Source organism: Peromyscus maniculatus, chromosome 2 (assembly GCF_049852395.1).
Source record: "Peromyscus maniculatus bairdii isolate BWxNUB_F1_BW_parent chromosome 2, HU_Pman_BW_mat_3.1, whole genome shotgun sequence".
Lineage (NCBI taxonomy): Eukaryota > Metazoa > Chordata > Mammalia > Rodentia > Cricetidae > Peromyscus > Peromyscus maniculatus.
This window is the reverse complement of record NC_134853.1, coordinates 61,720,751-61,745,902: the sequence shown is the minus strand read 5'-3', so window position 1 is coordinate 61,745,902 and position 25,152 is coordinate 61,720,751. Positions and strand designations below refer to the sequence as shown.

Sequence of the window (25,152 nt, the reverse complement as noted above, 5' to 3'; positions counted from 1 at the left end):
TAATGTCTGATGCCTGAAGATGTACCTTTATGAATGCTTATGCTTTATCTAGTGATACAGTGCGTGTGCAGGGGCCTGTAAAGGAAATTTAAAGTTAAAACTGGGTTACTTCTGCTCTCCTAAGTCCTAGTAGCCATTTCTTCAGTGTTCTGAATTTGTGTAGTGCAGATAGCCTTCTCTTGAAACTCTTGCCCACATTTCTAGCTGTCTTTGCTCTCTCTTTATAATGTTTGGTCTGCATCAAAATTTCACATACAAATGTGTGTGCTTCTTTTCTGTTGTTTGATGTTGAAATGAAACATTTGCATTATCTACTTTTGTCTATACACCTAAACTTAGAACGAAAAGAGTATGGAAATAAGGATTAGTGGGAAAATAAGACATCTGTTATGGATATTGGAGGTGCATTCCTGTAAGTCTAGTACTCAAGAAACTGAGGTAGGAATATTGTGAGTTCAAGATCAGCCAGTACTACAATATTAAAGGCTTGTATCAAAAACCTGGAAAATTAAAAGTAAAAATAAATTTAGATAAAAAGAAATTTCTCATTTAACTTAAGTATAGGAAGATGTATGAGACTACCAACTCTGCCCTTGTGAAAAAAATCAAAATACAGGACTCACAGAAAATTTTCTTATAAAAAGTTTTACAGATGAAAGATATACCTGTTTCTACTCTGCACCATATATCTCAGACCAATAATAGTATCAAGGTAAGGATGGTATATATACGGATGTTCTACCTACTTCAAACAGTGATTACACACAAATACATAAGTTCATATCAGTATAGGAGACTAGGTTGGAGGGAAAGGAAACAGACACTGCTCCTGAACAGAAATACAGACCTAAATAAGAAAGAAAAGAAAGGGTGGAGGGAAGGAGGGAGCAAGGGATGGAGTGAGGGAAGGATGAAAGGAGAGTGGGAAAGAAGAGGAACGTAAAGGACAAGAAAAGAATAATTAAAAAATAATTTTTGCCCAGAAGTAAAACATGAAACCTTGAAGACAAAATGTATTCAATTGGTCTTAACAAAAATAAAGGCATCATTGATCAAATTTAAATCTTACAAACTCAAAACTTCAGCTTTATACCAAGGCATACAGCTTCCATTTTACAATGCTGTCCATTATGTTAAGTTGGATGGGGTAATAGAGGAAGAATTGACAGTTATATGAAAAGGCTCAGGGTTGCTGTTAATTTGTTCTTCATAAACTATCTGTCATTTACAAAGTTCTTACAATCAGAAAAGAATATTTAATGGCACTTAAAATATGATAAATTTGAAATGATTCAAAGACACAATCTAACGTAATTGCTCCTTGGAATATTTCTTAGCCTCTTCTTTCACAGGGCTTACTGTGGGTTTTAGTAATCCTGATGAATTAACCTCTTCTTCTTGCTTGAATTTATGGAAGCTTTAAAGCTATCTCTGATCCTGAAAACAAAACAAAAAAACACCACTGTTTTCAGATGTGCCTTGACAGTACATAGTTGCGAGGATATTATATTTTGACAAGCTGAAAGTGAATGCAAATTATTACTTTATGGAATTACTAGAAGTTACTTTGAACATTAAAATTCCATTTGCTTGTGAAGTGGTGTTTTAAATATATCAAATCCTTATGCAAATCCTTCCAGCACTGACAACTTCCATTTTAATAAAAGTTTGCATCAAAGAGAAATGAAAAGATGGATGCTACATCCCTTGACTTGTTCTAAGCATTAGATTCATCTCACTGCCATCCTCAGTCTTTTGTGAAACAGTTGTCCTGTAGATAGAGCCACTGGAGCTTGGTACCATGCAATCAGTTGATCTCTGATTTCGACCAGTTGGGCATTTCTGTAATAATCTCAGCATGCTACAAAAAGAAGCTTTTTTGGTGAGAGGTGAGAGATCATATCTATAGTTATAAGGTCAGTTTTATAATGTAGTTAGGAATTATACTAGTCTTTGACAATAGTAGGTTATTCTCTAAGGCTCACGATGACCTCATTATCCTAGGCTAGGATAATGGCTAGGTTTCCAGTACCAGGTATGATTTCCCTCTTGTTGAGTGGGCCTTTAAGTCTAATTAGACAGCAGTCAGTGGCTGCCAAGATATGAGTGTCATTATTGCAGCTTTGGTAATATTTTGCTCTTCTAGACATTGTTGTTCATAGGTGCCACAGTTGGGTAGGAATATAGATTGCTTTCCCACTGAAAATTTGTATAGAACCCTCTGGTACTAAAGGAAGGAGGCTTTCAGGTCAGACCCAGTTTGAACATTGTTTCTATCAGAAGTCTAACAGCAGTTTATAAAACTGTATTTAATTCCAAACTGGTATAAAGGTGTACAAGAGAAAATTCTACATAATAAAAATGCATGTATTTGAAAGCAAATTCCCAGAGCAGACACAATAATGAAACAATGTAAATTTCAAAAGATTAAATTTAGTTGTTTGTAGAATACTGTTCTAAATTGTTTGAGGTGGTGGAAATTCTCTGTCAATATGGTAAAGTCAAGTTAGAGGAGGTTAAAATTTGTATCTATGTTTCTAAAACAGGCCCAGAGCACTTGAGTATGACCCAGAATGGAAATGTTGGGTTTTGTTGTTGTTTGGCTGGTTGGTTGGTTTTGATTTAAAATAGAATTATATAGGTTTACTTTAAGTAACAAAAAGTACAAAGGAAAAAACTCCTGTGAAACTGGAGTTTGTCTATAGCATAGTTACCTGCTGCCTCTGACATATAATGTGCATATACTCTGTAAAGTTGACATATATTGTATATAACTACACAATGTTCTAGCATAGGTGAAATTTGTTTTTTTTTTGAAACAGTATGTCAATATGTTGCCTACCCGGGCTGCATACTGTCTCAACCCCTTGAGTGCTGTGCTTACAAGTATTTGCTACCCTGCTGGTGCTTGGAGTTGTTTGCTTGGTATGTTTAGCTAGCCAGCTGCTGCTCACAGTGAATTTGGTTGCTCATATCTCAATGATCATTCATTATTTCATGGTCTTTTATGCAGAGAAGTAACATTTACATATGCCATTAGATTGTTTCATTTAATTTCATGATGGTTTTTGATGGTCCATATTATCTTAATTTTAGGAAAATCTTTAAGATATACCATGTAGAAAAATGGTAGAAATGTTTTAATTCTATCAGTTACTGGAATATGTTTTAATTCATCTGTAAAGTAGGACACAAATAAATGACTGCAGAGTCTCCCCATGCCATCAACCATCTACCTGCATTATTGATTTCAATCCAGGGCCCATATTTAATTTACGAGCCTGAGCAGGGGCAACAGCAACTGCCTACTCAATGACATCTGAAGATTCTTTAGTAAGTAGTAGTAAGAGAAAAGATAACTTACCTTGTCACTAACTACACGCATTGCCATTTCAATAGCCTTGAATTAGAGCATAGCAATTAGTTTCCTATTAGTTCAATTTAAAGCATAAATTTAAATCTCTTATGAATACTTTATTAATTTTAGTCATTTGGGGCTATGCTCAAGATATGATATTGGCTTTTTAATTAGACTTTTCTTGTGTATTGAGTAAAATCATTTACTTCTAAGGAATGTGTTAGCATTGGTTTAGATTTTCCTTCAAATTCTCTGCATGGATATAGTGAGAGCCTGTCTAGGCTATACCTTCTGATTGGACATCTCAGTAATCATAAAGTTTCCAAAAGTATATGTGTTTAAAAATCTATATTTTTTTCTTTAATTATGAAGACCAAATATGTGGGTTCTAATGTTCATCCTAAAATATATTTATCAACATTTCTTCCAGTCAGTATTGATCAACACTATAGTTCCAAGATATAATATTTAATGATGATTGCCTCAATTATATGACTTCTTTTTGTTCATCTTTATAGCTAAGGTTTTTATCAATGACTTAAATGAGGCTGTTAAGGTCTTTGTATTTTCTTTAAAGAAGCACTTTCACTGAGACACAGATTAGAATCAATGCCGTCGACTCATATTGATTTGTGTTATAGATGCTGGAAACTCATCTTTGAATTTACTATTTTAATGTATGGGTTTCTCCATTCTTCAGATGGTGACCCCATTAAGAAGACCATTGCAGATGTAGATCTCATCTATTTCTCTTTCACTGGACTCTCTATGTGTCTCTCTTATAGGTCCCTCCTTATTACCTAGCTTCTCTGGAGCTGTGGGTTGTAGTCTGGTTATCCTTTGCCTTACATCCACATGAGCAAACTGGGAGGGGGGTTAATGGAGGGCAAAGAATGGGAGATGAAAACATAAGAAAATGGGAGGTTTGAGCTGGAACAGGGACAGACTAGGAGAGCAAGGAAAGAGATACCATGATAAATGAAGACGTCATGGGAATAGAAAGAGGCAGGGTGCCAGGGAAGTTTTTAGGAATCCACAAGGATGACCCCACCTTGTACTACTGGCAATGATCGAAAGGGTGCCTGGATTGGTCTACTCTGATGACCAGTCTATTGAATATCCTAACTGTCATCATAGAGCCCTTATCCAGTGACTGATGGAAGTCGCCAGGCTGAGCTCCGGGAATCCAACCAATGAGAGAGAGGAGGGATTCTATCGGCAGGGAACGATGAGGTCATGATGAGAAAATGTGCAGAGATGACCAGTCACACTAGTGGAAACCCGTGAACTGTGGACTAATAACTATGGAGCCCCCATAGGACTAGACTAGGCCCTCTGGATATGGGAGACAGTTGTTTAGCTTGAACTGTTTAGGAGGCATCCAGGCAGGGGAATCGGGATCCATCCCAGGTGATTGGACAGGCTTTTTTGAGCCCAGTGCCTAGAGTGGAACACCTTGCACAGCCTTGGTTCAGTGGGGAGGGGCTTGGACCTGCCTCAGCTGAGTGTGCCAGGCTCTGCTGACTCCCCATGGGAGACCTTGATTTGGAAAATGTGAGGGTAGGGAGATGGGTTGGAAGAGAAGGCTGGGGTGGTGGGAAGAGTGAAGAGGTGGGATCTGTGGTTGGTATGTAAAGTGAATAGGAAATTTCATGGAACTGGACGAGGGCCTTTGGATAAATGAGACATTTGATTAGCTTGAACTGTTTGGGAGGCCCCCAGGCAGTGGAGCTGGGACCTGTGCTTAGGGCATGGGCTGACTTTTTGGAGCCTGAGGCCTATGCTGGAACACTTTGCTCAGCCTTGGTGTAGGGAGGAGGGGACTGGACCTGCCTCGGCTGAGTCTACCAGACTGGGATGACTCCCCAGGGGAGTCCTTGCCTTATGGGAGGTGGGTTGGGGGGGAGGGCTGGGGAGTGGGAGGAGGGAGGATGGGGGGAATCTGTGGCTGATATGTGAAATTAAGTTAATTATAAAATAAAATATATTAAAAAATGAAAAGGAAAAAAAGGCCATTATGTGCATTTCCTCCAGTTTGATTACACATACAGCAAGGATTCTCTGACAATTGATTGCCTCTAACTTATAACCCTAGTGGGTCATCTACATACATGTGTGTGGAGGGTTCTAAGAAGGACAGAAGCAAATCTGCTACTTAGCATGTTAACAGCATCCAAAGTCATTCAAAGTAGTGAAGCCCAACTGCTCTAAAGTTGATCTGGATGTGGGTCCCATTTCCTTGTACTAGGTCACATGTATATTTGGTGACATCTTTCTTTTCAGTCCTTATGGTATCAATGTGAAGAAAAAAATACAATGATCTCAGGATATTGGTGTACATTCTTTATAAATGTTAACTATCATCAGTATTAAAATACAACATTCCCAAGAAGCCCTTTTATATTCTACCACCTGCCTTGACCTTCTAAAACACATTCATGCTTGTATTCATTCAATCTTGACTGAGTATATCTTATGTCCTCTGATTACTCATAAGGAACATGAGCAGATATAGGCTTTGTGTCCTCAGTGGATCATATAGGGCTTATAGTTTATTAACAATACACTATTATTGATAAGAAAATGCTCAGTAATAATAAAAGCTCAGGCGGAAGTGAAACAAGCAGGGAAGCAGTGGTGCTGATTTGAGTTGTACTGTCAGGGAAAGTCCCACATACATACTGCATTTTAAGATGAAACTTAAACCACACTATCTGTGCAGATTCTACAGCCCCAAAAAATGTTCAAAGATGAAAAAAAAATCTAGTCTCCAAGGAAAGAATCCAGGCTGCTATTGAAAACTCAGGCATGTTGGCATGGCTCTCCCCATTGCAGTGACCAGAGATCAGTCTTTGCTGGATCTCAGTCTTCTTTCCATCTAATACATTATTCTTTTCATCTTAAGTCCAAATACAAACTAACCAAATCTTACTTCCTAGGTTATCCTGTCTAACCTATACTTTTCTTAAAAGCATTGAATTTGAGGGCCAGGCAGTGGTGGTGCATGCCTTTAATCCCAGCACTCAGGAGGCAGAGCCAGGCGGATCTCTGTGAGTTCAAGGCCAGCCTGGACTACCAAGTGAGTTCCAGGAAAGGCGCAAAGCTACACAGAGAAACCCTGTGTCGAACCCCCCCCCCAAAAAAAAAGCATTGAATTTGAGTAAATTAAAATGAATAAATTGAGATTAAATTAAGAATGAACACAAGGACTCTTAAGCTTTTAATCTAGGCATCCTTCCAGGACTGTTTATCACAAGTTTCTGCACTGACATTTATGTTTCAAAAGACTATTTAATATGAAAGTAGAGTCCTCTTCTTTTGACACTGTTTCATGCAGAGGACTTCTTTAGAGATAACAGAAAAATTGATATTGTGGTCCAAGGAAGGCATCCCTGGGCCCCAAGCCTGACTTCTAATAGCAGCTAACTAAATCTTTGGACTATTAAATGCATTTAAATTTTTTTTTCTTTTTTTTTTTTATTTTTCAACCAAAAACAACTTAGCAAGCCACTAAATCCTTTTGGGAAGAAAGCAAAATGGAATTGTTTATTTCCGACCTTTACTAATCTAGTGTCTCATAATACCTGTAAGCAACCATTTTGCTTCTCACGTTTTACAGCCTTCTCCATTAGAACAAACAGTTTAAATACTTCAGGCTATATTACACTTCACAGTTCAGGTATACTTTCAAGTTTATTCTTTTATCAATGCTGGTCTACATTCTTATGCATCCCATCCCATGAGCAGGGTACTTATTTTATGACTAGGTAATTACACACACTGTATGGCAGCAGAAAAGAGGGAAGAGGCTAAAATTTTGACATCTTTACATGTTTTTACTGTGTGCCCACTTTTATCTTCAGAGATCCATGTGTTTTATTCAAGGTTGTTAAAATATTACTGATAAATATTTTAAAGTATTAAAAGGGAAGAGCTTAGTCAGGATTTGGGTTGTATTCTCTTTGCTTGTCCCTGGTGTCTTGACATGGTAAGAATCAAATTGATGTAACTGGGTTTTGCTTCCTTCATGCTGTCTCTTCAGGGAAAATTGAATAGCTAACCAAGATGCAACTGTATCCTGACAGGCTGTGGCATGGCCTGTTTGTCATGAAAAAAGAGTCTTGAGATGTATTTAAAAGACATTTTGTTTTATCTGAAAGATAAACTTCTTGGCTTGTATTCATCTCCATGACCTTCCTGTTATAGAAGTGATACGAAAAACAAGTAGATGTATTTTAAATTCTCACAGTTCTATCTGTAATACACCAAGTGCTGTCAATAATTTGTTTTTTCAAGTCTATAAAAGTTGATTTCTTTTTCAAGGAAGGACCCTTTATTTGATCATTCAGAATATTAGAAATGATTCTTTTACTTATGACAATTGCTGTGTGCTAGGCAATACATTAAGATTTATGTAATTATCCTCATTACAATATTAGGAAATAAATGCTATCAGTATTACCAGTTGGCAGGTAAAGAAACAAAAGACAGTGAGATGAAATGATTCTACCAAAGTTATGGTTTGAATAGAAAACCTCACCCTCAGGTGCCCATGTTAAAAGATTGGGCCCAGAAGCAGGAGCTCATTTTGGAAGACAGTGCAATCTTTAGGAAATTGGTCCTGCTGGGAAGAAGTAAGTCAGTGGGAGCTTGTCTTGAAAGAGTATCTACCAACTTGCCTCTCCCTTTTTCTCAATCTTACTCTAATTTTGCCACCATCAGGAAAGCAACTATGCTTTTCTCACCATGATAGTCTGCCCCATCTTCGACTCAAAGCAACTTAGCGAGCTAAGCCTAGAAATTCAGAATCAAAATATATGGGTTTTTTTCCTTAAAATAGCTGAGACTGATCAAAGCTATGAACATTTGGCTAACATACTCAAGAAGCCTTAATTGATAAATAAGTTACCAAGGAATATTTACTAATAAAGGTCAAGGATAAAGAATGCTTCTTCCTTTCTCCTTCTGGCCCTAGGGATTAAACCCAGAGCCTCACAAGTGTTCACCAACTTATATACCATTGATCTATATCCCAGAGCAAGAATATTTAGTGAGAATCTGTATTCAACAATAACAGTGGAGATGTCACAGTGAAGCCAAATACAGTCTTTTCTGTGCTTTCTTCAAAGCCTCCAATCATTTGATCCGACACAAAGGGAGCTGGGAAGTTGATGAGCATGGACTCCTTATGCTTGCATTAGGAAAACTCTGGAGAGAAATGAGATAGACTGAATTCCTTTCCCCTTGGATGCTTAATAATTTTGCTACCCCACGTAAATTTCCCCTCAGACAGGAATATCTGTAAGATTAATCTCAGCAGGTCTTAGCGAAACTCACTGCATCAGGCCTCCCTCTGGATTCTGATTACATTTTATCCTGCTGTTGTGTGACACCTAGCGTCCTTGGAATCTCTCTGTCTCTCAGTACATGCTCCGCATGTAATTTACAGTAGCATTAGCAGAGTTCAGCACCTAATTAATTCACCAATCAGCTGTCAGAGCCTGTGATCTTTTCCTAGTTCACTAGTGAGTTCCCTGTGGGAGAATCAGTATTCTGGAAATGTCATTTCCATTATGCTGTGTGGTGTTTGAGCAGAGTACCAAGTTATGCTGCATGTTCATGGAAAATATGCCATCCTCATGAGTGCCTTGATGACTTTGTTAAAAATATCTCCTCTCACTCCTCTCTTGTCTCATAAATATCAGTCCTCTATGGAACAGCAAAGTTTACACAGAGCCACAAATTTAAAAATCAGCATACAACTGCTTCATACCATCACATGTTCCCTTGAGTTTTTCCATTTTTATCATTAAGAACTATTATCCTATTTTTTTCTGAAAAGAAATAGCTATTTTAGCCTAGTTTTAAGATTTGATCCTACTTTAAGACTTTATTGTCTTAAATTCTCCAACGTGAAGGTATTTTACATAAAAAATTCTCATGCCTGTGGCTTCATGATTTTATACATTATAATCAGATAAATGTGTGTTAATGAATGCTTTTAGTAACAGACAGGAACTTCTGGCCAGTCACAAAGAAATGAAATCTGATTAAACCGAGCCAATGAACACAGAACATGAGTAGGCTGAGTAGCGTGTGAGTGGAGTGGACTTCACTTGCAGGAGAAGTGATTAGCACTTATTGTGAGGGACCGGACTGCCAATGGAACCAGAAAAGATAAGGTTTTTATTCATTCGCAGTTACATGGGTAGAGTAGAGTTTGGGAAAATAACTTGTCCTGGGATTGGTTAGAAGAGGCGTTTTCTTATTTAAGCATCCTGATATCAGGAAAAATAGAAAGATTCATCCCAGAAACAATTTCATCCCAACCACAAATGGCCCCCTCCTGTACCAATACACTAGGCTTGTGATAAATATAGCCTGCTAGCACTGCCCAGAGAGTGAACTGATAGGGGTAGAGAAGGAACACAATGCTTTGACCAAGTAACAGGCTAAGGGACCAGGAGATATATTTTTTTCCTTCTGTACTTGTACAGCACATTCTAACTTTCTCATTCTCATGTCTACTTTATTCTTGGATCCATTATGGCACAGACATCCTGATTTAATAATGCATCTAGCTTTTGAGACAGTGAGGTTTTAGGGAGAATGAGGCATCAAGGAACACATATACATTTAATGGGCAGCAGATCCTGAATTAAGCCTCCAGAAATGGACTTGTCTTTTGTCTCTATATAAGTCCCTGAATGCCTTATTTTCAGGGGAAAATAGGAAAGAAAGAAATAATTCTCAAAGGATTGAGAAATTTGCATATTTAATATTAATATCTTCTTTGATAATTACATGATCAAATTTGGGACTAAGTAACAAATAAAGCCCAAACTTGCATGTTTTATACAGCAATCATTTCATTTGTTTTTTTTCTTCTCATAGGTCTGTAGGTCAAGGGCAGGCATGGTCTTTACTGTTTTCTACTAAGTTGGCTCATGGTGAGGCTGACTGTGGGTGGATGGGCCATCACCAGTTTCTTGAACATAGCCTCATTTCCTCATATTTTCCTGTCAGAGGCAGCAGGAATGGTACACATTCACATGGTAGATCCAGTTTCAAGACAAACAGCACCAACTTGTAAGATTTCTCAAGGCCAAGGCTAAACACAGTCTAATAGCTCCTTTGTTGCTTTTATTCTGGTGACCATAGCAAGTCATGGAGTTCATTCTTCACTTGGATACTGAAGATTAGTACTCAAAGGGGTAAGTTGAGAAGGGAGGAACCAGTAATGGGGAATTATGACACTTCTTCAATCTCCCATGCTCCATAGCCGGTAGAGCTGAAAGGTCAACCACATTTAATTTAGACTCCATTTTGCACTGCTGCCAATTCTTACAGGTTCTCTAGTCAGACAATAGCACAACACACCATAAAAACAGTGACCTGACAGTCTGTACCCTTCAAAAATGGTTTGCTTCTTCCATTGTCTTTCTAATTAGTCAAATTCAATATCGAGAACAAAATATTTTAAATGTATGCTGTGTGAATAACAATATATAATGAATAACAATGTTCAGCACCTAGTGTTAGGCAACAGTTAACATACCTTGAATTAACTGGTATAGCCTTCTATAATTCAATCTCTTCTCTTGTCCTGCTATAGGTAAGTTGCATTATGATTTTTTATTGTTCTTCTGCCTTTCATTTTGGCTTTATACATTTTTATCTGAGGATAATTGTTATGGAATATGTAAAATAATGATTTTAATTTTCTACTAATTGAATTGCACAGCATCTCTGAAAGAGTCAGAATTGATATTTTAAATGGGGTGTTTAATCTCTTTTCATTTATAACAAGTCCTGGAAGAGCAATTATTCAAGGATAAGACATAGTATACCATTTTATTTCTACTTCCATTTGTTTGTGGTGAGAGTCTAAGAACAATTCACATTGTCTGCCTATTAAGGAGAGGTGGATTAAGGATTTGTGGACCTATTTTAAAACTAGATAGTTATTGGACAAACTTTGTGCCTTAACTCACAAGCGGTCTTTATAATAATCTGAAGTATGGAGTTACTTGTGATTTGATTGTCCTTTAACCATAGTTTTTCATTTGGTTCATGGCATTGAAATTTCTAAGGAATGCAAGGTTCCATACCTTGTGTCTCAGTTTAGATTTATTTTATATTTCTTTATGAGGAGATTGGTTCAGCCACATGTTTAGTTAGGACTATGTCAGAAGCAATATTCTGATTATATCATACAAGTGGATTCATGATATCTACTATTTTCATAAATGGTGACATTAATTTTAACCATTTGGCTAAGTCAGTGACTGCTAGATTCTCTCCACATAATTAGTAATTTTTCTTTATACTTAGCATTATACAATTGAAATCTTGTCTTGTTATTCTTTGTGTCCTTTGTGTTAGATTTAAATATTGTATTATTTGTTGACCTTCAAAATGCATGCTTAAAATTATTACATTTTGTGTTTATATCCAAATCATGCATGCCCTTTAAAACATGTTTCATTTTATATCTTAATATTTTCCCCTATACTTTAGGAAACCTTCTGTATTAGGGTCAAGCAGAACATATATACCATTAGTTATCAGAAAAGGAAACATTTCCTGTACTGACAGTTTTACAGCTAACATCAAATTCTTTTCTTCTTCTGGATGTTACTGCTCATATTGTGATCGCAAATTACTTGTTTTAAATGGAGTTTCATCACCTTCTAAGTTATTCATGTTTTTTCCCTTCCTGTTGTCGTAGTTATCATAGAGAGTTTGCAGTCGATTTCAAACTTTCTCCTGATAGTAAATTACTAAGTTGGATTACTACTAAGATTGTATTACTTTCACAAAGCAAAAATAAATATTCTTAATGATTCCATATCTACTATTATAATAATGTATGTATGTATGTATATATGTAAGCATTAACTCTTTAATTTTCAATTCATTTCATTATTGGATATTATTTTTATTACAGTTTTGTTTGACTGCAGAGCCAATGATATGAATCAAATCCCAGCCTTCTGTCTCCAGAGGTTTCACTCTTAACCACGGTACATCACTATCATGATAATCACCTTCTGAATGCTAGGTGGTAATTGGAAAACCATGTACTAATGTAAAATCTCTTAGGTTTTTAGATGCAGTGGAAAAAATCACTTGTTTCTCAAGATAAAGAAATGGAAACTTGAAGAAAGTAAACTTATTTTTCACTTAGGAAGATAGTTCAGATAAAGTGAATTTGTCATGATGTCTTATGAATCCAATTCACTTTCTGTCACATCACACTGTGTCTGGTAAAATGAAAATAAAAATGTTTATTTTCAATTATTGTGTCCAATAAGGATGACAATATAACTCTACATTTCAGTTTAAAGTTGAAGTACTAAAATTATCATGCTAGACATACAACACATTAATTAAATATGAATGTATTCACTTGCTATATTTGAATGTAAAAGGATTTGGGGAGTGATTTGGATGACTCATGCATTTTTATATAGATTACCTGGTTATTTCCAACTGTTTCTCTTTTTTTGAAATATATTTGATATAAGGTTTCCACTTACTTACTTTGGAATAATCCATGTAAGGGCAGTTTGTGAAGATATTTGGCAAATGTCTTCCTTGCTTATCAAGTAAAAGACAAACTGTTGTATAAATGTTCATTTAGTAAAACAATTTGCTTGTACTGATTAGTGATAGCATGAAAAATGGATATTCAAAGGTATAATTGAAATGTACATTAACGTGACCTTCAGATTTTCATTGATTTTTGCCATTATTATTGCTATCATATTGTTATAAAATGGACACTTTTTGAACAGTACTAAAGGAACATTATTATTTTGACCATTATTGTGTGAGCTTATATCTTCAGCATTTATTCTAGTTGCAGGTATGAATTACTAGAATAAAACTCTCACCGCATCTCTGAGTGGCTGGGGAGATAAACCTGTCCTTGTTGTCCATGTATTCTCTTCATTATTTCTGCTTGCCTCCTTTACTCATGGGCCTCATCCAAATCAGAGTGGCTTGCAGCCCTTACTAGTCCTATAGTCTTCCAGTTCTCTGTTCCTACTCCCCTTAACTTCTTAACCTAGAACCTCTGTTTCCATCTTTGAATATTCAAATCAGATTCTCTTAGAGTCTTTGTGTTTTTGCTTTGTGGATTATTATGTCAATTATAATCATGGATTTGCTATCAAAATTTTTTGTTTGTTTGTTTGCTTGTTTAAACTGTAATTGCAAAGTTTGACATTACAGGAGTTTCCACATCATTAAAGAAGGGCACTTCCATGTTAGTAGCATAAAGCTCCACTGGTTGGAAATTCAGAGATTTACTCTTTTCAGTTTCTGTTGTTTTGTGAGTCTTAAGGGTTGTGAAAGAAAAGCTAGACTTGAAGAAGAAGAACAACAACAACACACACAAAAAAAAAAAAAAAGCCCGAAAGTCTCAAATAAGTTGTGCTTAAGCCATACCAGATTTCTTTTTTTTTATAATACCTTAAGCATTTAGAAATCCCAATCCAATAGTTGGAATTTAAAAGATTTTAAAAAAGTGAACGATAATAGTCTGTAAAATATATTGACTCAACAACATTCAGAAAATTATTGTTAAGCTTCTAAGTTTTGAATAATATTAGCTTATTTTAGATGAAGAAGGGGGAAAAGATAAAATATACAAAGATAAACTATGTGTCTATAAATTAGAAGAATAAGGTTCTATGATTACAAAGTACAGAGACAGTTTGTTTAAAGTAAAACAAAATAGATGACTAGGGAATTGTACATGGGTTACATAGCCTTTGAAGATTCAATTTTAACATGAATAAATAATGTCAGAGGATATCTTAAAGTCAAAGAGCACAGAACAGATAAAAATGTAAACAAAGCATGAGAAATTGGGATTTTTTTCAGAGATGGGAAAGAATGAGGAGCTGAATTCAGTGAACATAGTCTACTTAAAAAGGAAAAATTTTCAAGGACAATAGAAGCTCATCAAAGAAATATAAATGTGACATCTGAATTTGCTCTGAGGACAATAGAAATTAGGGCATTTCATAATTTATAATAAAAATAGAATTATATGAATGTCCTTTGAAGGCTTTATTATTAATAATAATAATTTTACACTGTAATTAAAATTTTACACTGTAACCCCATCATTTCTCATTTCCTTTTCTTCTTTCCAACCCCTCCTGTGTCCTCTCACTCTAATTTTTCCCATCTCTCAAATGAGCATACTCTTTTTCTCTGATTATTGTCATATTATTATGATTATTGTCATACAAACACAGTGTGTGAGTGTGTGTATCTATAATACATAAATACAACCTTCTGGATCAGTTTAGTGTTTCTTGAATGTATATGATTTCAGGGCTGACCATGTGATATTACATCATCAAATAAGGTGCTCATCCCTGAGGAAGACTAATTTTCTCTCTCTCTCGGGAATCATGAGTTGTGTGCTGTTCTTTGCCTAGATGTGGATCCCCTTGAGATTTCTGCCTCCCATATGTCCATTGTTTAGGTTTTGTTCAGTCAGTCATATTGTTGAGTTATTATGAATATAATAGCTTCCCCATCATTTCGAAGAGACTTACTCTCTGTGCAAATGTCCTAGCTCTTAAAATCTTTCCACACCATCCTCCTTGATGTTCTATAAGACTCAGGTGGAGGAATTTTCCTGTAGATATATCCACTATGGCTGGGTGCACCACAAGCAATCGATCTGTGTATTTTAACCAGTAGTTTATTTGTGCAATGGTCTTCGTTATGTTGCAAAGAGAAGGGTCTTTGATGGTGAATGAGAGTTATAACTATCTATGAGTGTAAGAGGTTCAGAATTTTGCTAGGAATTACCCTGGTCCACTAAAGTGGCTGTGGGAGACTCTCTTCTAAGTTCCATGACCTCACTAGCCTGGGTAGTTGGCTAAGTTTTCAATATCAGTCTTGATTTCCCTTCTGTTGTGTGGACTTTAAGTTCATTTGGGCAGCTGTTGATTATTGCGAATATATGAGTACACTATTAGTGCACCATAATGGTCACCTTGCCATGCTGGTCTCTTTTGTTGTTCATAGGCAGAACAACTAAGTGGTTCTGTTGATTGCTTTCCCTTTTTGGCAGATTGCTTATCACCTTCTGGTGCTAGGAAAGCTAATCCTTAGGAAGGAAGATTTCAGGTCAGAGCCACCTTGAATCTTCAGATTCCTTTGTCCCAAATACATGATGTCTTTATAAATAGGGACTTAACTTCAACCTCTGGGGTGCAGCTAAGGACAGTAGCCTATACTGTTTTTGGAGACTCTTGACCTGCCCTGAACAACAACTCAAAAAGTGGTTTCTCATGCCCAGTTGCTAGGTTTTTGTTACATGGTCTTGAGGGGAACTTCATCAGCCCAAATGGCATAGCTTCATCTAAACAATATATATTATCTTAAAATATATAGATGATATATAATATATAAATATATCTTAAGTAATATACTTTCCTTAAGATGATATATATGTGTGTGTACACACACACACACACACACACACACACACATATATATATATATATATATATATATGGGTCAATATGAAATAGTGAACTTCCAAAAGACTTTTCAAATATCCTTAGTGTTATTTATTCATCTTCCCTCTCTCTACTAATTTTATCTCCCTCACGCTTCCCAATTAGAGTCCACTCCCCATTTTCTGACTTCCCTCATTCATATCACTAACATCCTGCTATTCACTTATCTTAAGACTCTCCCCAACCCATGATCTCATTTTACTTTCCTGTTTTTTATAGTTACTACAGATTATATACTCACATTTGAAGATTATGCACTAAGAATCACAGATGAGGGAACATGTGGTATTTGTCTTTCTGTGCCTTTTGAAAATATTAAGTTTTACTAAAACACACAAAAAACTGATATGGATAAAGAAATTATTACTAGACAATCTCTTTGCAATGACAATGTAGATTCAAGAAGTGCTGGTGGGAAGGAATGAGGGACAGCAACCATCAGACAGGCCCGGTCAACATGACTGGGGCTTCTGTAGATCCCAGTTGCAGGCTTCCTCTTATTTTGGTTAATGGCAAGAATGCTGGGGCAGAATCAACAGAGATTGTCAGGTGATAAGACCAGATGAGAGGGACAAAAGCTAAAACCCAATCATTCCTACTCAAAATCAGGTGACCTTGGATAAAACTGAATTCTTGGCTTACTAAAACCCAAGTCCTCCTCTGAAGACTGCAACAATGTACCTGCATGAGCAAGTTGACTCAATGAGACAGTAGATTAAAGTTGTTATGTACTATTAGAGTTCATGATTACAGTGGTGTAGTTTAGAGATCTTCATGGATTTATTTTTTATTCTAGGATCATGCAACACTTTCTTTCATAAAATACAAGTGGGTTCAGATGAACCCAAAAGAAAAGCGGCAGAAAAAGATGTAGAAAAGGGTTGAAGATTGCAAAAAATAGAAACAAACAAACAAATTAAGAATCGAGCAAGAAATCTGCAAAAAAACAGAAGCCCATGGAATTTGCAAAATCATCAAGGAAAACCCTACTCTCCCCACATAGAGGTGTAGTCAATTTTATTATTTACTGTTAATTAAGTAAACTGTTTTAAGTAACGTAATATGTGAAACTGAAACTAAATCCAAGTTATCTTAACCTAACTAATAGAATATCATATTCTTCATAATGAAGATGAAAATATTTATCTCAGAAATATTCCATATATCACATATTATAATATATGTATATGTTGAAAGGCCTCTGAAATTATATGATACCATTAAAATTAGTTTTAAAATGACCGGTGAGGTAGCTTAGCAGATAATAGTGTTTGCAACTTAGACTGATGCCCTGAGTTGGATACCTATAACACACTGATTGTAAAAAAAAAAAAAAATCAACACTTTATGTCACAATTCCTATGCTTGGCATGACATGACATTTGGAGACACTAGTTTAATGAAAGTCTACCAACACCAGCAAATTTATGTTGGATTCCTTGTATTTAACCAACACAAGATTACACACACACATTTACTTATAGAACATTTCCTAACAGAGGAATGATTTAAGAATTAGACAGCATTGTACAGTAGGAACAAAGATTTAATGGATAAAAGTAAATAAGGCAGCTGGTATCCTTTTAGTAAAAATAAAAATTAAGGTCAAAATAGAAAGTATTTCATAGACTAATTATAAACTACAGATTACAGGAAACTAGTTGTCTCTAATAGGATGGGTAAATTCATTTATTTTTATTATACTCTCTATATAAGTAACAATATGTTCCCATTTTAACTGGATTCAGCAGAACCACTCAACCATATAAAATGCATAATAAATGTTCCTTGTATAGGTCTCTATCTTACAGAGATGTCTTAATCACTTCAGAAATAAGGAAGTGACCAATACGTAGAATATGGCTTTTTAAGTTTTACTAATATAGTAGTGTCAAAATGAATTAGTTAAAAGCAGTCTATATTCTCTCATAGAATGTATGGATAGAGTCAAGGCTTAGTAGTGAATGGATTATATATTGTATTTTTTAAACATTATCTGGACAAAATTTATGTGATATATCTTTGCTTTCACGTAGAAACTCGATTGTTATCTCTATACGTGGGAATTACATGTTTCTGTCATCCTAAATAGGAATTCTGCAAGTATCCTTTTGTATTTTGTGAATAACCTGGACACTGCTGATCTGGGAGGCACTTTATATCTAAATTTCCACTATTATTTATACCTTTGCTTAGAGTACATGTATCTACATCTTAGTCTCCTTTCATTGAAGGACTCAGCTAAGGTTGACTAGACATACAATTTTTAAACTGTAAAAAGAAAGAAAAAGAAATAACTTCATACAGAATTATTGTCAATAGAAGATGACACAGACTGAAGTAATAATAAAAGTTAAATGGAGAATATATCAAGTTAATGAATGGTATAATCCAAAACTTTGTGAAAGAATTGGTTTATTGTTATGTTAAAAGTGTCAAGTATGGCCATGAAAGGCCTGTTAGTTTTGAGTTCCTGAAGGACAAGGTAACCTTTCCATAAATGAAACCTGCAGAGAGGCCAGAATGAAATTTTAGTACATCTGTGAAATTTCCTTTGTACTTGTGGTATAGCATTTCAACTTCTTTATAAAAATATATAGACAAGTTCAGTCTTAGCAACAAAATATGTCATTTTTCTGCTAGTAGGAAGTAAGTATATTATAAAGCATTATTTATAAACCATGTACAGAGACAGAACAATTTTAAATCATTGAAACTGATCATATCAGCCAACCACAAATCTCACTGGATAGTGTGTCTGTGCATTGGTTAAAGCTTAAATGATGTAGTTAGAGGTAAATAAGATAGTATGCTGTTTTACCCAGAAGGAACTGAATATATGAAGACTATCATCCTAAGTGTTCAAATAGCTCAATATGTTATTATGGAGGATGAAAGGTACTTAGGAGATATATCCTCTACTATGTTGAATGTGATGGATTTCAAAGCAAATCAAGTGTTCCCATTACATAATTCTTTGTAATCATCCTCTGTGCCTGTGGGGTTTATGTCTGTGGATTTAATTACAACAGAGTGAAACTATACTTCTGAGTATCTGTATTGAGCATGTGCAGACTTTCTAATATTGACAACATTTCCTAAACAATGCACTTTACAATTACATGTATAACCTTTATATTGTATCAGATATTATAAGTGAGATAGGAATGATTTGAAATTTAGAAGGACAATATATGTTATATGTAAAGACTAGGTTATTTGCATAAAATATTTAAACCTCCATGGATATTGATATTTGGGGGTACCCTGGAACAAATTCCTCATGGATAATTAGGAATGATTTCACATGGTTTGTCATTTCGAAGAAGTGATGGAAGACACATGGTATTTGCATATTCTAGTTATCCACCATGACAGAGCAGTTTCAACAGTAATGGTGTATACTGTTTTGGGGACAACAATTTTCTTGATGTCTCTTTCCTAAATTCTGAGACTTGTAATAAAAGGTTGGTAAAGACAACCCAGCATGAGCCCCTTTAGTTGAGCTATCATGTTCTGAGGTTATATCCTTTAAATTTCCAAACTCAGAAGTAAAGTATCCTCAGTGAAATCACTTATTAACTAATAGCTATTAAACTCATACTGGACAAGTATAATAAACCAGAAATAACATCTAACTAATGAGAATCCATTTTCAGTGATTAGATTCTTAATAAAGAGAATAATCTATTCTGTCCTCTTAGTAATCCATGTAGCAAACTAGAGTGTTCAGTATGGCAGTTCTTTGATGTTATTTTTTTTTAAAGAAAAAGATGCTGTAAATAGAATATTCCATGAGAAATTATTTGTGAATTTCAGGAAAAATGGAGACATCAAATGCTCTGATTCCTTGAAAAGTGCAGCTGATTGACAAAAAAGAGTCTTCTTGTTCCTGTAGCTCAGACTTGCTTTTCTATTTGATCAGTGATGTTATATCACCTTTGAATTGCTTAGACTGTTTGTTGTTGTCCTGTGATTGTTTCTTTCTACTTTTTCAACTAACCCACTTGTCTAATTTGTTGAATATTTCAATTTTGCAAATGTCAATGCACATATTGTTGGAGATTCCAAACTCATTTATATTACATTTTCCAATGTGGGCTTTTATGATGATATGTGTGCCATGGAATGGCAATTCCTACATCTTAGCTTTAGTCATCTCTTTTTAGAGATTCCCATCATTAGATAGGAGAGGGATTTATTGTGGATGCTACTGGGTGAGAGGTGATTCTTTCCATGGATTTCTCACTATGAGGGGAATATGTCAACATGAAGTGCTGAAGTATGCCCAGGACTTCATAGAGATTTTCTTGAAGAAGTAAATCAATAAAAGTGAAAGCAGTCTTTAAAATTATTGACTTTGCTGAGAATTTTCACTGTCATCTCTAACATGGCCTTTACAGAAGTTGAATTTGATAAGCATGTTAAAATCTGTTTTATAATTAATAAACTGAATCTCAATGAAATTGAGGTAAATACTTTACTAAACTTAGCAAGAGGAAATATTTGACTCAAGTCTGTCAAGCTATATATCCCAGTATGTGGCAGTGCAGACTGGTTAGATATTAAGCTATAGAGATTCCAGTAGATTATGGCTTCACTCTCAACAACTGAAGCTAACAGGAGTCTGCCAAACTCTACCTGCCCTGTGGCACCATCTTTCCTGAAGAATTGATATTTGTATTTATATTCCTGCGCTCACCAGATAAGGCTACTCTGACTTATTTTTTTAGTTTTAAAACTATGCAGCAATAAATTATGCCTCTATATATCTCATTGTTTTGCTTTATGTTGTCTTGGCAATTAACCCATTTACATCATGTAACTTGATGCATGCTTTCCAGGGAAGCTTTGGGTTTCTAAAAATGGATTGTATATTACATTTTCATTCACCTTGAATTATTTGATAACAGTTATATAGACACACCGTAGAGACTGTTAATCAGCTTAGACGTAAGAGAACCACTGCTACAATTGGGCTTTGTTTTACTTTAAAATTTGAATTTTTGTTTTTTGTTACATATTTGAGGCTTTATTGTGAGATATAGGTATTTTAGAGTGTTTTTTTGTTCTGATTTAAAGGATGGATTATATTTGTATGAACACTCCATAATGGGCTCGGCATAGTTAAAAGAGGCACTGGGTTATGTCCAATTCACTTCACACTGAGAATTATTTAGTCCCTTTCTTCTCTCAGTCAGCCTTACATTCCTGAGAGACACTGAATAAAATGACGAAAATATGAACCTACAAGTTAATTTGGAACCATCTGATAAGGGAATATAGGTATGATTTTTTTTGTTATTTTAGGGCTATATATATCCAATTTTTTAAATCAAACTAGCTCAATCTTTCTGATGTTATCACATGTGTAAGTGCATTCTATATTCAAATTGGTTTCTAATTTTAATTCTTACAATTTAGAAGAAATACTCATATTATAAAATAGAGGTTACTCTGTAGCATGAATCTTAAATGGTCTTATTACAGCTACTTTCTCAGCTGATCTTGTTTCCTCAAACTGGAAGCCTCTGTGTCTTCATCCGAATGGATCTCAGCTGAACTGCTGCTCAAAAGCCTAAAAGAATTTTGTAGTCACTAGTGGTTCTCAACTTATAGGTCGCGACTCCTTTAGGGGTCCAGAGATCCTTTCACAGGAGTCGCTTAAGAGCATCAGAAAACACAGATATGTTGCTGGAGGGCTTCTCTCCAGGTTCCCCAAGCCGCAGTCCCACAATCCACTTATAAAATAATCACTCAGACGCTTATATCACTTATAAACTGTATGGCCATGGCAGGCTTCTTGCTAACTGTTCTTTTATCTTAAATTAACCCATTTCTGTAAATCTATACCTTGCCATGTGGCTGGTGGCTTACCAGAGTCTTTACATGAAGCTTGTCCTGGCAGTGGCTGTAGTGTCTCTCCTCCTTCTTCCTGTTTCCCCAATTCTCCTCTCTCTTTGTCCCGCCTATACTTCCTGCCTGGTCACTGGCCATCAGAGTTTTATTTATATAGAGTGATATCCACAGCACTTCCCCTTTCTTCTTTTTTTTTTTTTAAAGGAAGGTTTTAACTTTAACATTGTAAAATTACATATAACAAAACAATTACCGAGCAAGAATTATAGTTACAATATTAAAGAAGATGTCTTATCTATCTTATATTTGTGAGTTTAAGGTTTTATAGCTAACTTATCTTTTATCATAACTGAGGAAATTATAACTATCTAGTTTTCAACCACATCAAAGACCTGAGAAGGAACATAATGGTACCTGAGAAATGGTATATGGATGCAAGCAACTTTCGGGAATCTTGCAAGAGTAGACCAAGACAGCTGGCAGCCTGGACAGTCACCTAATGTTTCTCAGCATTGTTGGTGCATTCAAATTGGCTACAGGCCTAGAGTCTCTGACAGACCATTTTTAGAAGCAGGAATTCTGAGAGACCATCTTACCCTGTCTTGGCAGAGTACAGTGGTCGCTTTCCTTGTGTCCCGCTTGTCCAGAAAGGACAGCATTATATTTGTACTGTCAGCCATCAAGGCAAGGGCAGTTCTTTGCCCAGTAGGCCATTTTGTGCCAAGAAGACAAACTTCCCAATGGAAATGTCTTAGAAGCCCAACATTCTCTCGGGATCAAATTGGTGCAGCCAGGAGCAATTGTGTCTCATGTTAACAGAATTTTAAGTTATTTAAATGCCATATTCTCTAGGTCTATGAAGTGTTTGAAGATTACCTATCTATCTGAAATATATCTATGTATATCTAGAAGACTTAACTAACATGGCTACAAATATGATTATCATAGATGACTAATTATTAATCTATTTTAATTATCCATTACAATTTTAAATGAGTTACATAAACATAATACCTCAAACAAGAATAGAAATATATATATATACAGTATAACAAAATTAACTTTAAGTTTGTATCAATAAACTAAAATTTATACCAATGTAAAACATTTTAAATAAACTAAAATCTATACCAATGTAAAACATTTTAAACAAGTTGTTTTTTAAAAGTAGGTTCATTAATCTACCCTTTTATCTTATCATCTCCATATCCTCCTATATATCTAATCATATCCCCTTTTTCTTTTTTAGAAAGAGATCACATTTATAATCAACCTGTTTTAAATAAAAACATGGTTTTTCTCTGTCCCATACCAGAGGGCTCTTCTGATTTAGGACACAAGAATCTCTTAACCATTTTTTTTTTAAGCAATATGTCTGGGTTTAGAGGGGGAGTGAGCCAATTCCACCTCTAAAGCCTGCTTGGTATATTTGAGAATTTGGGCGTAGCATCTCTTACTACTTCCTGCTGGAGGGGGGCGCTGTATCTTATGGGGATGCAAAGAAAATTTTTAGGCCTATGGGGTAGTCCTTGAGGCTGTATTGTGGGAGCCAGTCGCCTTGAAACATTCTGGATGTTGGATCATCTGGGCCATGGTGTCACCGGAGGCCTTTCAGGGGGTCTTGGGTGGTGAAACCTGATGTATCTTAATCTGGAACAAATCCATAGCCTCTGGCTTTCTGTGGAAACAAAAGCAGAACCTCTTTTTTAAAGTAACATATCCTTAAACCCAAATTTTGAAGTCAAGGTACCTTTAAAATATACATATTGGTTTAATTCAACATCTTTTTTGATCAAATGTTTTTTTGAAGTTAAAAATCCCAAAGACAACACAATCCAGATTGTCTGTGTAATATTCATCTTTATGTGGCTTTTTACATTAATTTTTTTTGTCTCTTTTAAGCCTATGTATATTTTAGACACATTGTAAACGATGTTATCTGAATCAGTCTTTTTGTGAGCCTATTGCTTTAAACTGTATCCTTATAAGCCTGAAACAGTGCTGTGGCTGCTGGCTCCACCCACTTCAGCTTCCCAACATGGCAGTGGTACGTTTTCCGCCAGCTCTGGGAGTCATCAAGTCTCAGAAATAGTAGGTATAAGCTTTTATCAAAGCAGCGTGTAGTCCAGAAACCTCTCTTTTTTTTTTTTTTTTAATACTAGTAAAGACTAAATCTATCACACAGCATAATGTGCCGCTGGCAGACGCCTCATTCCCGCCATACTGCTGGTCAAACGCACACGCCAGGAACCTGCCAGTGTTCAAACCTGAGTCTTGCACTGTCTAGCTGCCCGTATGAGACAAGAAGCAGGAACCTGGTTTTGGCTCTGTTTAGAATTGGTTATTAAATATTCTCAGGTTTAAGGTGGAAACTCGAGCCGTTGGGCCCCACGTTGGGCGCCATTTGTTGCTGGAGGGCTTCTCTCCAGGTTCCCCAAGCCGCAGTCCCACAATCCACTTATAAAATAATCACTCAGACGCTTATATCACTTATAAACTGTATGGCCATGGCAGGCTTCTTGCTAACTGTTCTTTTATCTTAAATTAACCCATTTCTGTAAATCTATACCTTGCCATGTGGCTGGTGGCTTACCAGAGTCTTTACATGAAGCTTGTCCTGGCGGTGGCTGTAGTGTCTCTCCTCCTTCTTCCTGTTTCCCCAATTCTCCTCTCTCTTTGTCCCTCCTGTACTTCCTGCCTGGTCACTGGCCATCAGAGTTTTATTTATATAGAGTGATATCCACAGCACAGATATTTGCATTTGTGATTCATAACAGCAGCAAAATTACAGTTATGAAGTAGCAATGAAATAATTTTATGGTTTGAGGTCACCACAACCTGGGGAGCTGTATTGAAAGGTCATAGTATTAGGAAGATTGAGAACCACTATTTTAGACTAGGCTGTGAGAAGTTATGAGAAATTACTCAAGACCAGTCACATGGTTACACTAAAATGTTTTTTGCTTATAAACTATATAAAAAATTCTTAAGAAGAACTTGAAAGTTATTGTCAAGTTTGTCCCAAAGCCGCTGTTTTATTTCTTGTGTATTATACCTTTGCTCTTCTTAATCATAGACATGTGCAGTCAAAGGTAGCATGGTTAATTTAGGTGACAAGAAGGAGTCTGGTAAAGGGCCAATCAATAGCTGGGGTAAAGTATGTTCAAAATAAATCTATAGATATAATTTCCTCTAGAATTCATAACATTTTAGAACAGCATATTTTACAGAAATTTAATGTTGCTTAAGGACACATTTTTCACTATTTCTAAAAGCAAAATATATTTTTTCACAATGAATTTTATATCATACTGTAGATATTTAAAATGTATGAGCACATCTGAGTAAGTGTGTTCAAATAATAGAAATGGAAAGGAAGAT

At 35.6% G+C, this 25,152-nt stretch overlaps 1 protein-coding gene across 5 annotated transcripts in view; it reads left to right on the top strand.

Annotated features, from left to right (window-relative positions):
- Positions 1-25,152, top strand: part of Lingo2 (leucine rich repeat and Ig domain containing 2) — a 1,165,708-nt gene that overhangs the window by 463,810 nt on the left and 676,746 nt on the right. The window lies entirely within an intron of this gene.